The sequence below is a fragment of the Mustela lutreola genome, chromosome 5 (genome assembly GCF_030435805.1).
Source record: "Mustela lutreola isolate mMusLut2 chromosome 5, mMusLut2.pri, whole genome shotgun sequence".
NCBI lineage: Eukaryota > Metazoa > Chordata > Mammalia > Carnivora > Mustelidae > Mustela > Mustela lutreola.
Window position 1 is genome coordinate 106,335,365 of NC_081294.1, and position 13,077 is coordinate 106,348,441.

The 13,077-nt window shown below is 38.8% G+C and overlaps 1 protein-coding gene across 6 annotated transcripts in view; it reads left to right on the forward strand.

Moving 5' to 3' along the window:
• Positions 1-11,024: 11,024 nt before the first annotated feature.
• Positions 11,025-13,077, forward strand: part of TENT2 (terminal nucleotidyltransferase 2) — a 69,359-nt gene continuing 67,306 nt past the window's right edge. For 2 of the 6 annotated variants that reach the window (XM_059175324.1, XM_059175330.1), the window contains exons 1-2: positions 11,025-11,393; positions 11,625-11,694. The gene's annotated coding sequence lies outside the window, so the exon portion shown is untranslated. Of the gene's footprint in view, positions 11,695-13,077 lie in introns of all 6 variants that reach the window. The other 4 variants (XM_059175326.1, XM_059175325.1, XM_059175329.1 and 1 more) reach the window with 4 other exon arrangements.

A 13,077-nucleotide genomic window follows, 5' to 3' on the forward strand; every position in this document is an offset into this window, starting at 1 on the left:
ACAAAACTTCATTACTTTTATAATCATAGAAAGCAATAGATTCCATTAACACTTCTGCCCTCCAAATCAGCCACTTATCACTCTGAGCAAATTGCTTCTCAAATTTATGGATTTTTTGGGTAGTAATTTCTGAAGGTGTGTGAACCTATGGCAGTAATTTCAACTTGAAATTCTAAGGGCTCTCTCCAAGAGAACGAATAGAGAACTACATTCACAGTGTATTCATGAAGAATTTGCAGTTGCCGTCTTGGATCGCACTGTCTGTTCTCAGGCAATATCCAAGTTGAAATTGTATGCCAATATACATAAAATGATTTAGAACATATGAATTTATTTCCTTTTCTATCTTTATTACATCCATTGTTTTCTTACATGTAAAACGGGAAAGAGGAATAATTGCTAAGTGTTGTTTTAGTTCTGATACTTTCTAACCATTCACTAAGATTGCTCTACAATAAATTCATTAAAGATAGAATTATGGAGGATTGTACCTTGAATTCCCAAGAACAGGTCATTTCAGTAGGCAGTTTATATTCTGAAATTGTAAACAGAAGAATGCACTTTGTATATGCACAAAGTAATGCACAAAGTATACCCATGACCTGTAAAGAATCACATTGGGTATCAGGAAGTTGGTAAGTTTGAAGAGTTTTAATACTATAATAATCATCTAACTCTATACTATACCTGTGGTTACAGTCACTCCTTCCTAATTAGAAAGACATCTCTGTATCTCTATGTAACATTACCTAATGAAGAGGAACTTTCTGGAATTTCGTTCAATATTTTATTTTTCTAATTTATAGAACCCTGTTTATAACATAGTCTCCATTAATAAAATTTTATCCAGTTACCGCATGACTTTCATACCCATTACCAGGGTAATTCAGGATGTCTCTTCTCTGTTTTTAGGAGAGGTAGTGGCCTTTGAATGGGTTATGAATTAAAAAGAAATTATATAGCAGGCATTTTCTTTTCAGATCCATTTTCAATTCTTCTGAAGGGAGCCAGTGTAACCTGGTGGTTAAGCAGTTAAAAGTAATGGCTTAGAAACAAACAAACCTGTTTTTATCCCAGCTGTACTTTCAACTTTTGCCTGACCTTGGACAAGTTACTTTATAACTTGAATCCTCGGTTCTGTCATTTGTAAAATAGAGATAATAATAGAACTCCTTTTGTAAAATTGTTTATGAGGAATAATTACATGCCCTACACAAAGCACTTTGCATTCCATTTAGTCAAGCAATACTTATTGAGCACTAAAAATGTGCCAGGCACTGCTCCAAGCTCCTAACTTAGGATTGTTCTTTTCTTCCCTCGAATTTTTATCTAAATTCTCTTCCATTAGGTCTCAGCTTAAATGGCACTTTCTCCCAGAAAATTTCTTTGCTAGTTCAGGTCCTCCAAGAAGCTAATGCCAGGGCAGGATTAGAGGAGATTCCTGCGGAAGATAAAGGGGAGGAAGCAAGAGTAAACAGGCAAAGACTCAGACTCCAATGCAAGTCTGACATCTCTTGAAGGAGAGGAAGAAAGAAGGAGACTTGGGTAGAAAAAAACTGCAGTACTGTCTAGGAAAATTTTGGCTAGGCCACTAGGGAGTTCCCATGCCAAAAGTGCCCATTAGAGAAGTCCCGTGTCCCGCAGGAATGGGCTGGCACTGGTACCTCTGTGCTCAGTCATTGGCTGGCTGAGGTTCGGGAGAGGTGGAGCCTCACTTGGAATGTGGTGGATCTAGAGAGGCTGCAGCTGGGGTTGTCAGTCAACTATGCTCCTCACACAGGAGATCTCAGTAGTGCATGTCCATAGCCCTCACACCTCCATAATAGGTAGGATCCCCCAGTCGTTTGCTGTTACAGAAACATGTATTTTCCTTTTCTCTGTTACCACCATAAAAATCAAATATTTGTTCTCTAAATTTGTGGAGGTTATTCTCTCTGGACTGTAAGTTACATGAGGGTAGGGACTGAGTCGCTCTTGTTTACTATTGCTTCCCCAAGATGCACCAGGTGAAATGGCAGATAATAGGTACAAAGTACAATAGTAACCATTATTTTTATCCCCTGGATTCTGCTTTGCCCATTACCACATCCGAATCAAAGCACTGCAGTCTCACACTGCAGTATAAACTGCACATCTCAGCTTGATGTTATTTCTCTGGAGCATCTTTATTTCATTTTGCCTTGGGAGAGGTTGCACCTTTACTTTTAACATATGTCAAAGTATAATCAAAAGTCGTGAAGCTTTGAAGATGGACTTTTGAATGTACTAAAGTATACTCATGCATAAGGAAAGTAGAGCTTCCGGCATCTAGTTGTAAAATTCTTTCCATTTCTTTAGTGGGTAGAATGTAAAGAATCTCTCTTCTGGGCTTAAAGAGCTATCTGTATAGATGGGTGATTGCCAGCTTTTCTCTACATGACTTATTTCCTCACCCCATCTCCTTTCTAGAAAGCAAAATTTTCTTCAGATATAGCTGAAAATGTTAGAAAGCTAAGAAGGGGGATGTAAGTTAATAATACAAAGATGAAGGAAGGTAGATGTTGTAGTAGACTCCATCTCATGGAAGAGTTCAAGATGCCCATCCTATGCAAATATAAAATTAACAATTACAAAACCACATCATCAAAATTTCCCAAGTCCCTTAGTCTTACACTTCTTCCCTGACTCCTTCCTCAAGCAGGGGGCTGAGTTGAGGAGGGGTCTGGGAGGAGGAGGCATAGGCTACTGGAGTGAAGCTGCCTATAGATTCAAAGCTTATCTTTGGCATTATTTGTGGGACATTGAACAAGTTGCTTGATTTTGCTGAGACTTAGTTTTTTCACCTGTACAGTGAAGATAATGAAAGTAGTAATCTTAGAAGATTATTATCTGATTATTATTATCAGAGTACAAGAGATAATTTTTGTTAAGTGCTTAGCAAGGTACCTGGCAGAGAGCAAGCTCACAATAAATCTCTACTATCAATTCTTACTAGGACTTCTGCCATACCCTGCTCCAGCCATTTTCAAAATGTGAGCAATATAGTTTTAGGAGCCATGAGGTCAAAATTATTTTCATAACAATAAGAAGTTATTTACCTTGTCATTGTTTTAAACTTCACTTTGATAGTTCAAAGGCAAATCACTGTAGACCACAAAATACTACTTCACACCCACTAAGATGGCTATAATAAAACAGACAGGCGATAACAAATGTTGGCAAGTATGTGGAAAAATTGGAATATTCATACACTGCTGATGGGGATGTAAATGGTGAAGTCACTTTGGAAAAGAGTTGGCAGTTCCTCAAAAAATTAAACACAGCGTTAACATAAGACCTAGCAGTTTCACTTCTAAGTATACACCTAAGATAATTGAAGACATATGTTTATTTATTTTTAAAGATTTTATTTAGTTATTTGATGGCGAAAGACACATCGGCAGAGGGAACACAACCAGGGGGAGTGAGAGAGGGAGAAGCAGGCTCCCTGCTCAATCCCTGGGGAGGTTGCGGGATTCAATCCCTGGGCCCCGGGATCATGACCTGAGCTGAAGGTAGACGTTTAACTAACTGAGCCACCCAGGTGCCCAAGACATATGTTTAAACAGAAACTTATCATGAATGTTTATAGTAACAGTATTCATGATAGCCAAAACCTCAAATGTCCATCATCTGATGAATGGATAAAGAAAATGTGGTATATCCACACAGTGGAATATTGGGCTGGATAATACTTTGAAAGGGTTGTCCTATGCACCAATTATTAGAATGGTTAACCACACCCCTCGGTTCTAGTCCTTAGATAGCTGTAGCAACCATCCCCAGTCCCGAGTTGTGAGGCAACTGGAATTGTCTTTTTCTGACTGACTTGTTTTGCTTAGTGTAACAGCCTCTAGTTCTGGAATATTACACAGCCATCAAAAAATGAAATCTTGGGATGCCTGTGTGCCTCAGTTGGTTAAGCAACTGCTTTCAGCTCAGGTCAAGATCCTGGAGTGCTAGAATCCTCTAGTTCTGGGGCAAAATCACCTTCAGTTGAACACCATTGGCACCATTGGCACCATTGGCACAAATCAGTAGTCCTTATATTCTTTACTGTTATTTTCTTGCTATTTAAAGAAACTTAAAATTTTACTTAAGAATGTTAATGAAGCAGTAAAAATGATAAATTCTAATAACTATTGACCCTTGAATTCACATATTTAAAAATATTCTGTTTAAAAAATAAGAAGTATTCATAGGTTACTTTTGCTACATACTAAAGAACTATAACTGTCTTGAGGAGAAGCACTTTGTGGGATTGAGTTGCAAGCTGAACTAACTTCTTTAAGTATTAGGGAACACCTTTTTAAAAAATTAACATATAATGTATTATTTGTATCAGGGGTACAGATCTGTGATTCATCAGTTTTACACAATTCACAGCACTCATTATAGCACATATCCTCCCCAATGTCCATCACCCAACCACCCCACCCCTCCCACCCTCTTCCACTCCAGCAACCCTCAGTTTGTTTCCTGAGATTAACAGTCTCTTTGGTTTGTCTCCCTCGCTGGTTTCATCTTGTTTCATTTTCCCCTCCCTTCCCCTATGATCCTCTGTCTTGTTTCTCAAATTCCTCATATCAGTGAGATCAGATGATAATTGTCTTTTTCTGACTGACTTGCTTTGCTTAGCATAATCGCCTCTAGTTCCATCCATGTCATTGAAAATGGCAAGATTTCATTTTTTTAAAAGATTTTATTTATTTATTTGAGAGAAAGAGAATGAGAGAGCATGAGAGGGGAAAGAGTCAGAGGGAGAAGCAGACTCCCCGCTGAGCTGGGAGCCCAATGTGGGACTCGATCCTAGCACTCCAGGATCTTCACCTGAGCTGAAGGCAGTTGCTTAACCAACTGAGGCACATACAGGCATCCCAAGGTTTCATTTTTTGATGGCTACATAATATTCCAGGGCGCGCACGTGTTTGTGTGTGTGTGTGTGTGTGTGTGTGTGTGTGTGTGTACACACCACCTCTTCTTTATCCATTCATCTGTTGATGGACATCTATTCTTTTCAAGGTTTGGCTATTGTGGACATTGCTGCTATAAACATTTGGGTGCACATGCCCCTTCGGATCACTACATTTGTATCTTTGGGTAAATACCCAGTAGTGCAGTTGCTGGGTCATAGGGTAACTCTATTTTCAACTTTTTGAGGAACCTCCGTGCTGTTTTCCAGAGTGGCTGTACGAGCTTGCATTCCCACCAACGGTGTAGGAGGGTTCCCCTTTCTCCACATCCTCACCAACATCTGTCATTTCCTGACTTGTTAATTTTAGCCATTCTGACTGGTGTGAGGTGGTTTCTCCTTGTGGTTTTGCTTTGTATTTCCCTGATGCTGAGTGATGTTGAACACTTTTTCTTGTGTCTGTTGACCAATTGGATGTCTTCTTTGCAGAAATGTCTCTTCATGTCTTCTGCCCATTTCTTGATTGGATTCTTTGTTTTTGGGGTGTTGAGTTTGATAAGTTCTTTATAGATTTTGGATCCTAGGCCTTTATCTGATATGTCATTTGCAAATATCTTCTCCCATTCTGTCAATTGTCTTTTGGTTTTGTTGACTGTTTCCTTTGTGTGCAAAAGCTTTTTATCTTGATGATGTCTTAGTAGTTCATTTTTCCCTTGTGTCCCTTGCCTTTGGTGATGTTTCTAGGAAGAAGTTGCTATGGCTGAGGTTGAAGAGGTTGCTGCCTGTGTTCTCCTAAGGGATTTTGATGGATTCTGTTTCACATTGAGGTCTTTCATCCATTTTGAGTCTATTTTTGTGTGTGCTGTAAGGAAATGGTCCAGTTTCACTCTTCTGTATGTGGCTGTCCAATGTTCCCAGCACCATTTGTTGAAGAAACTTTTTCCCACTGGACAGTCTTTCCTGCTTTGTTATGGAGTTGAGGGTCCATTTCTGTGCTCTCTATTCTGATGGAACACTATTTTTATTAAAATATCTCTTGACAGACAAACTGTTTATTTAGACTTGGGTATTTGACAAGTATTTTCTCAAAAATAAATGAAGTAGAACCATCAGTTCAGGGAAAACAAATGATAATATTGTTGTCATTGATATAATTGAGCTTTCAAGAAAGTAAATTGTAAAAGTTGCGTCATCACTATCATCTTGACAGCTTCCAAATACTTAGATTCTTTTGATGAGCTTGGAAGGGATATTAACAGATGTGATATTTTGATAGCATAGGATGAAGTATGCTCATATTTGGAAGATTTGTATAACTCAGTGAACAAGTATTTCCAATGACCACTGTGGGATGTTAAAATTGTGCATATTTTAAAAGATTCACTTAAAGTACAATATGTGCCAATAGATTTTTGTTTTAAAAAAAATTAATAGCTTATCTGAGGTTTAATTGACTCATGATAAGCCACGCATTTTTACACATGAATACACACATGAAACTATTACAACAATCAAGATAATTAACATGAGTATAGCTCCCAACAGTTTCCTCCTATTCCTTTGCAATCTCTCCCTTGGGCCCTTCTCAGCTCTTAGTCCCAACTTTCATTTTCCAGACTACCACTGACTTTTTTCTCCCTAAAGTTTAGTTTTCTTGTTCTAGAATTTCATATAAATGCAACCATATAGTATGTACTATTTTTTGCCCAATTTCTGTCACTGATTGTTAATTATTTTGAAATTAATCCATGTTTTGTAGTATCAATAGTTAATTTCTTTTTATCCTGAGTAATATTCCATTGTATGGATATATCATGAATTGTTTATTCATTTATTTGTTGACAGACATTTGTGTTGTTTCCAGGTTTTGCCTAGTATGAACACAATTGCTACCAACATTTGTATACATTTCTTTGGGAAAGCATATGCTTTCTTTCTTTCTTTTTTTTTTTTTTTAAGATTTTTATCTATACACTTGACAAAGAGAGGGAGAGAGAGCACAAGCAAGGGGAGCGGCAGACAGAGGGGGAGAAGCAGGCTCCCCACTGAGCAGGGAGCCCAGATGCGGGGCTCTATGATCCTGGGATCATGACCTGAGCTGAATACTGCACCAGCTGAGCCACCCTGGAGCCCCTATGGCTTACATTTCTTTTGGATAAATAAATAAATAAATAAATAAATAAATAAATAAATAGGAACATAATGTCTGGGTCACATGTAAATAATGTTTAACTGTTTAAGAAATGGCCAAAATGTTTTCCAAAGAGATTGTACCATTTCACATTCCCATCAGTGGTTATGAGAGTTCCTTTTTAAAAATTATTATTTTTTGAAGATTTTATTTGCCTGAGGAGAGAACGCACCTATGCACAAGCAGGGGGAGTGGCAGGCAGAGGAAGAAGCAGGATCCCTGCTGAGCAAGAAGCCTGATGAGGAAGTCGATCCCAGGACTCTGGGATCATGACCTAAACCAAAGGCAGATGCTTAACTGACTGAGCCATCCATGCATTCCATGGTTATGAGAATTCCAATCACTCCACATTCTCAACAACAGCTGGTATGGTTAGTCTTTTTAATTTTACCATTAAGTAGGTAGGTAGTGATATTTCATTGTGGTTTTAATTTGTATTTTCTCTAATGACCCATAATGTTGAGTATCTTTTCATGTGCTTATTTTCCATTCATATGACTTCTTTGGTGAAGTGTCTATTCAAACTTTATGCCCATTTGTCTACTGGGTTGCTTAATTTCTTCTTATTGAGGTATGAGTGTGTGTGTGTTTTGAGATATGAGAGAGAGAAAAAGTAATACATTTTGGGTATAAGTTCTTTATTAGATCTGTGATTTGCAAATACTTTCTTCAGTTTTTGGCTGTCTTTTCATTTTCTTAGTGACCTGAAAAGAAATACTTAATTTTGATTAAGTACAATTGATTACTTTTTGTCTTTTAGGGTAAATTTTGGTCTAGTTTAAGATCACAGATAGGTTTTTCTTTTCTTCTAGAAGTTTTATGTTTAGATCTATGACCCATTAATATTTTCACATATATTTTGTTCATTCATTCATTCATTTATGCCTTTGAATAACCAAATGTTTCAGCATTATTAGTGGAAAATCTTTCTTTTCTCCACTGAATTGTCTTTCTTTTTTGAAATAAACAACTTTGGCGCTTTAAAAAAAACTCTCTATTCAGCTTTGTCAATCTTTTATTCTCTCTTTACACCAATACTACACTACCTGGCTTAATGTGGCTTTATAGCAAATACTGAAATGAAGTAGTGTAGTGTTAAGTTCTCCAAGGCTCTTCTTCACTCTCAAAGTTGTTTCAGTTGTTCTAGGTCCTTTGCATCTCCATATAAATTTTAGAATCCTTTTGTCAATTACTAAAAAAAAACTCTGCTGGGATTTTGATTTGGATTGTGTTGAATCTATAGATTAATTAGGGGGAGAATTGACATTCTTGTAGTTTTGAGTCTTCTGAACCATGAACATGGCTTATTTTCTATTTGTGCCTTCTTTTTAAATTTTTATTTATTTATTTATTTTATTTGAGAAGATTCTATTTATTTATTTGACAGAAAGCAAGAGAGAGCACAGACGAGGGTGTTGGCAGAGGGAGAGGGAGAAGCAGGCTCCCCACTGAGCAGGGAGGCCAATGTGGGGCTCAATCCCAAGACACTAGAATCATGACCTGAGCTGAAGGCAGATGCTTAACAATCTGATCACCCAGGTGCCCCTGCGTCTTCTTTTTAAAAATGATTTATTTATTTATTTATTTATTTATTTTAGAAAGTGCTTGCACATTTGCCAGTGGGAGGAGGGGCAGAGGGAGAGACTTCTCAAGCAGACTCTCCTTAGAGCCCAAATCACTACCATCATCAAGACTACAGGATACACAAATCAATATACAGAAGTCAATTGTATTTGTCTTCCATTAAAAGATGCAGAGTCTGAAATTGAAATTTAAAATACCACTTAAAATAGCATCAAAAATATGAAATAGATCAGGTTAAGTTTGATAAAAGATATACAAATTGTACATTGAAAATATTAAATATGTTGAGATAAATTTAAGAAGACACAAATACGTGGGGAACCTGGATGACTCAGTTTAGTGTGTGACTCTTGGTTCTGACTGTCATGATCTCAGGGTCATAAGATCCAGTCTCCCCACCAACACCCCCCCCCCCCCCCCCCCCGTGGCTCCATGCTCATTGTGAAATTGGCTTGGGATTCTCTCCCTCTTCCTCTGGCCCTCACCCTGCTCCCATGCACGGGAGAGGGCACTCTGTCTCTCAAAGAATCTTTAAAAAAATATATATATATCTTGTCAACATTACAAAAAAGAAAGCTCAGTGGCTATACTGCCATCAGACAAAGTCCACTTTATTTTTTATTTTTTTCAAAGTACACTTTAAAGATATTTATTTATTTATTTGACAGAGAGACATCACAAGTAGGCAGAGAGGCAGGCAGAGAGAGAGAGGAGGAAGCAGGCTCCCTGCTGAGCAAAGAGCCCGATGCGGGACTCTATCCCAGCAAAAAATATTACCAGAGGAAAAGAGGTTTTATGAAGTGGATTATTTATAAAATGGATCATTTCATAATGATAAAATACTTTACATAGTGAATTTCACCCTGGACAAATTCATCTAAATAACAACAGTTATAAATGCAAAAAAAGTTTATGCAACTAATAGCAGAGTTCAAAATACATGAAGCAAAACTGATAGAACAAGCAGAATTAGAAGAAACCATAATTACAGTTAATTCAATACTCCTCTCTTAATACTTAATAGGATAAGAAGACAGAAAATCCTCCAGGATTTAGAAGATCTGAACAAAAATATCAGCAAACCTGACGTGAGTGACGTTTGTAGAACATTTCATTCAACAACTGTAGAATACACATTCATCTTAAATGCATATGAATATTTATCAAGACAGACCATATTCTGGGTCACAGAATAAGTCTCAATAAATTGAAAATGATTCAAATTATACAAAGTATATTATCTGGTTATAATGGAATTAAAGTGGAAATCAGCGACAGGAAGATGTCTGGAAAATTCAATTTTTGTAGACTACATAACACACTAATAACCCACGGGTCCAAAAAAAAATCTATGAGGAAATCTAAGAAAGTGTTTTGAAATGAAAAAAAAAAAAAAGAAAGAAAGAAAACATACTGAAATGTGTGAAAAGTGGTTAAAGCAATATTCCGAGGGACACATCCCACCAAATGCCTGTATTACAAAAGAAACATCTCTAATCAGTGATCTCGGTTTCTAAGTTAAAAAACTAGCAAATAATGAACAAAAAAACTTTAAAAAGTTAAGAAAAAAAGAAAGAAAGGAAATAAACTTAAGAGCAGAAATCCATGAAATAGGAAACAAAAACAAAGAAAACCTATGAAAACAAGAATGCTTTGGGACTTGAGATCCGTGAAGTTGATAAGCCTCTCACCAGAACCATCAGGAAAAAATAAAGATGACACAAACTACCAATTTCAGAAATGAGAAATTCTTCTGTAGGTACTAAAAGGAAACTAATGCTGTTAAAAGATTGACATTAACAAATCCCAACAACTTAGATACTTTCACAACCGTTAAAGCTCACTCCAGAACAAGAATGAAATATTTATTGAATTCGGGAATGCTATATATTATGAAAAGCGGAGGACTGAGTGCAGACTTCAGAGACAAGGCATTCTCAACTCCAAGCGATTTTCACTTCACTGGAAGGGTAAAAAACAAAGCCTATTACAGATTTGGTGCTGAGTGAGGGAAAGGGGTCAGGAAAAGCTTCTCGGGGGAGGAGTCATCCGGCTGAGACAAGAAGGAACAAGAAAACGTGCGTATCAGAGCAAGAGCTACTGGGCGTCAGCTCGGGTAGGTGGCCAGAAGGAGCCTTACACGACCGCGCCTCAGCCGAACTCCTAAAGTTCTGCGTCTCAGGGCTGTCCTCTCCCTTTCCCCACTCGCGCGCTCACTGTCTTTAAGTGTCCGCCTCCGGCCATACCCGGATTGCAGCAGTCGTGCGTCTGCGCACTCAAGCAAAGCGCTCGCTGGAAGCGGGGGCGGCTGCCGGAAGTGTGACCTCTAGTTCCCTGCTCGCGGTTCCCATCCGGGGTCGTGGCGGTCTTCCGGGTGTTCCTGACAGGGCTTTCTACGCCTTTTTTTTTCGGCGACTTTTTGGTCTTCCGCTTCTTGCTACCGCCCCGAACCTCCCACACGCTTGCTAGCCCTGTCTTTTCTTCTGTCGCTCCGCCCCGGCCGCCGCGCCTGGGGTTTAGGTTGCAATTTGGATCCGGAGCCAGGCCTAGCCCTTCCGCAGGCCACTACCTGCTTTTGGCTGGGGCGAAAGCTACTACCGTGCGCCGCCGGACCCTCGCTGCACGGGCCTTGGAGCTTCTGGGCGGGCAGTGCCTGTTGGCCCTGCTTAGCCTTCCCCAAGGACAGCTGTGAGTTAGTGGGTTTCGGAAAAGGACGCAACCGCGTAGGCCCAGGTCGGGGGGGCGGGGCTCGGGGAACTTTTCCTGAAACCGCACTTTTATGTTTGCGTGGGAAGTTCCGGTATTATTTCTTAGACGTCCCGGACATATGGGCGCCCCCCCAAGCTGTTGCACTTTTTGAAGAATCTTAGGACCGCTTTCTTTTTCCACTCGTTTCCCTTCCTCGCGCCCGGTTCTCAGTCTAGGACCATAAGAGGAAGACTGTCTTGGGACCTCTGCATGGTGTTTCAAAGGGTGGTGAAAAACTAAGGTAAATATCTGGATTAATATTTCAAAATTTAAGACTTTAATTAAATGGGCCTCAGTTCTTCATTTTGCAGGAAAGTGTACAGTTCTGAAGTCTATCAGATTGTTGCACTCTTCCCGTTAAGCCTCTGTGGTTAGACTCTTCATCTCTCTAGGCCAGAACACGATGGTGTTTGTGTCTCAATATCTGGATTATCCAAATAACCCTGTCTTGTTTTCTCTTAGTTCTTTGTTTAACATAGCAGTAGTTCTTTAGATAGCGGATACCAGTAGGGTGAGCAAAAAAGAAAGAAACTGAAACTGTAAAACTCAAGCTAAATCGAAACTTGTTAACAAATACGTGGTATGTGATTTTGTGAGGAAAGATTGTAACAGGGGCGCCTGGGTGGCTCAGTGGGTTAAGACCTCTGCCTTCGGCTCAGGTCATGATCCCAGGGTCCTGGGATCGAGCCCCACGTCGGGCTCTCTGCTTGGCAGGGAGCCTGCTTTTCTTCCTATCTCTCTGCCTGCCTTTCTGCCTACTTCTGATCTCTGTCTGTCAAATAAATAAATAAAATCTTAAAAAAAAATCATAACTGAACACTAAATCTATGTTTGTATTATCGGTAGCATACTATTTTTGTATATATTGCCTTGTATGGTTTATTAGTACAGATTTTTAACGTGGACAGCCAAAAGGCTCATAGTAGCTAGCCAGTGATGGTAATATGATTTTGTTGGTGTTAGCCCCAATTATGTCTGATCTGGAAATGCTCCATGATAAGGGCTTTATGTGAAACAGGCCATTTATCAATCATTTAGGAAACGTCCATTTCAAACTACATGACAACATTATTTTTTAACGCTTGGATGGAATCTAATTCTTAATGAAAAGGAATGTCCTTTTCAAAACCTTCAGGTAGTTTTGACAGTGGGTGAGCAGGATTTAGGAATTGGGCTTTTTGGTCTGTGAAGAAAAGAAGTGAGTTTAGGGTATCAAAGGTATTTGGCCAAAGTGGACAGATAACTTGATTTAGTTCCCACAGTCTGGTTTTTGGCTTTTATCCTAGGGAGATTCTGCTTTCTAGGAAATTCTGATGAAGGAATTATATAACCTAGAAAGTTCTCTAATTGATTGGAGGAGCGATCAAGTTTAGGACAGAAATTCCAGGTCGTGGGTTACAGGAGCAAATACCGTATCAGTAGGAATTACTCGGTAAGCTACTTTTAAACAGACTTGTCTCTCATGTATGATTATTTACAAATAAACCTGTGTAAATATCCCGTTGTGTCAACCTTAGTCAAGAAGCAACTTTAAGATTTTTTCCTTAAGACAAGAACCAATGCAGTGGTTTTAAAACACATCAAAAGTTTGTAGATTATCCTATTATAGTAATGTACGTATTGA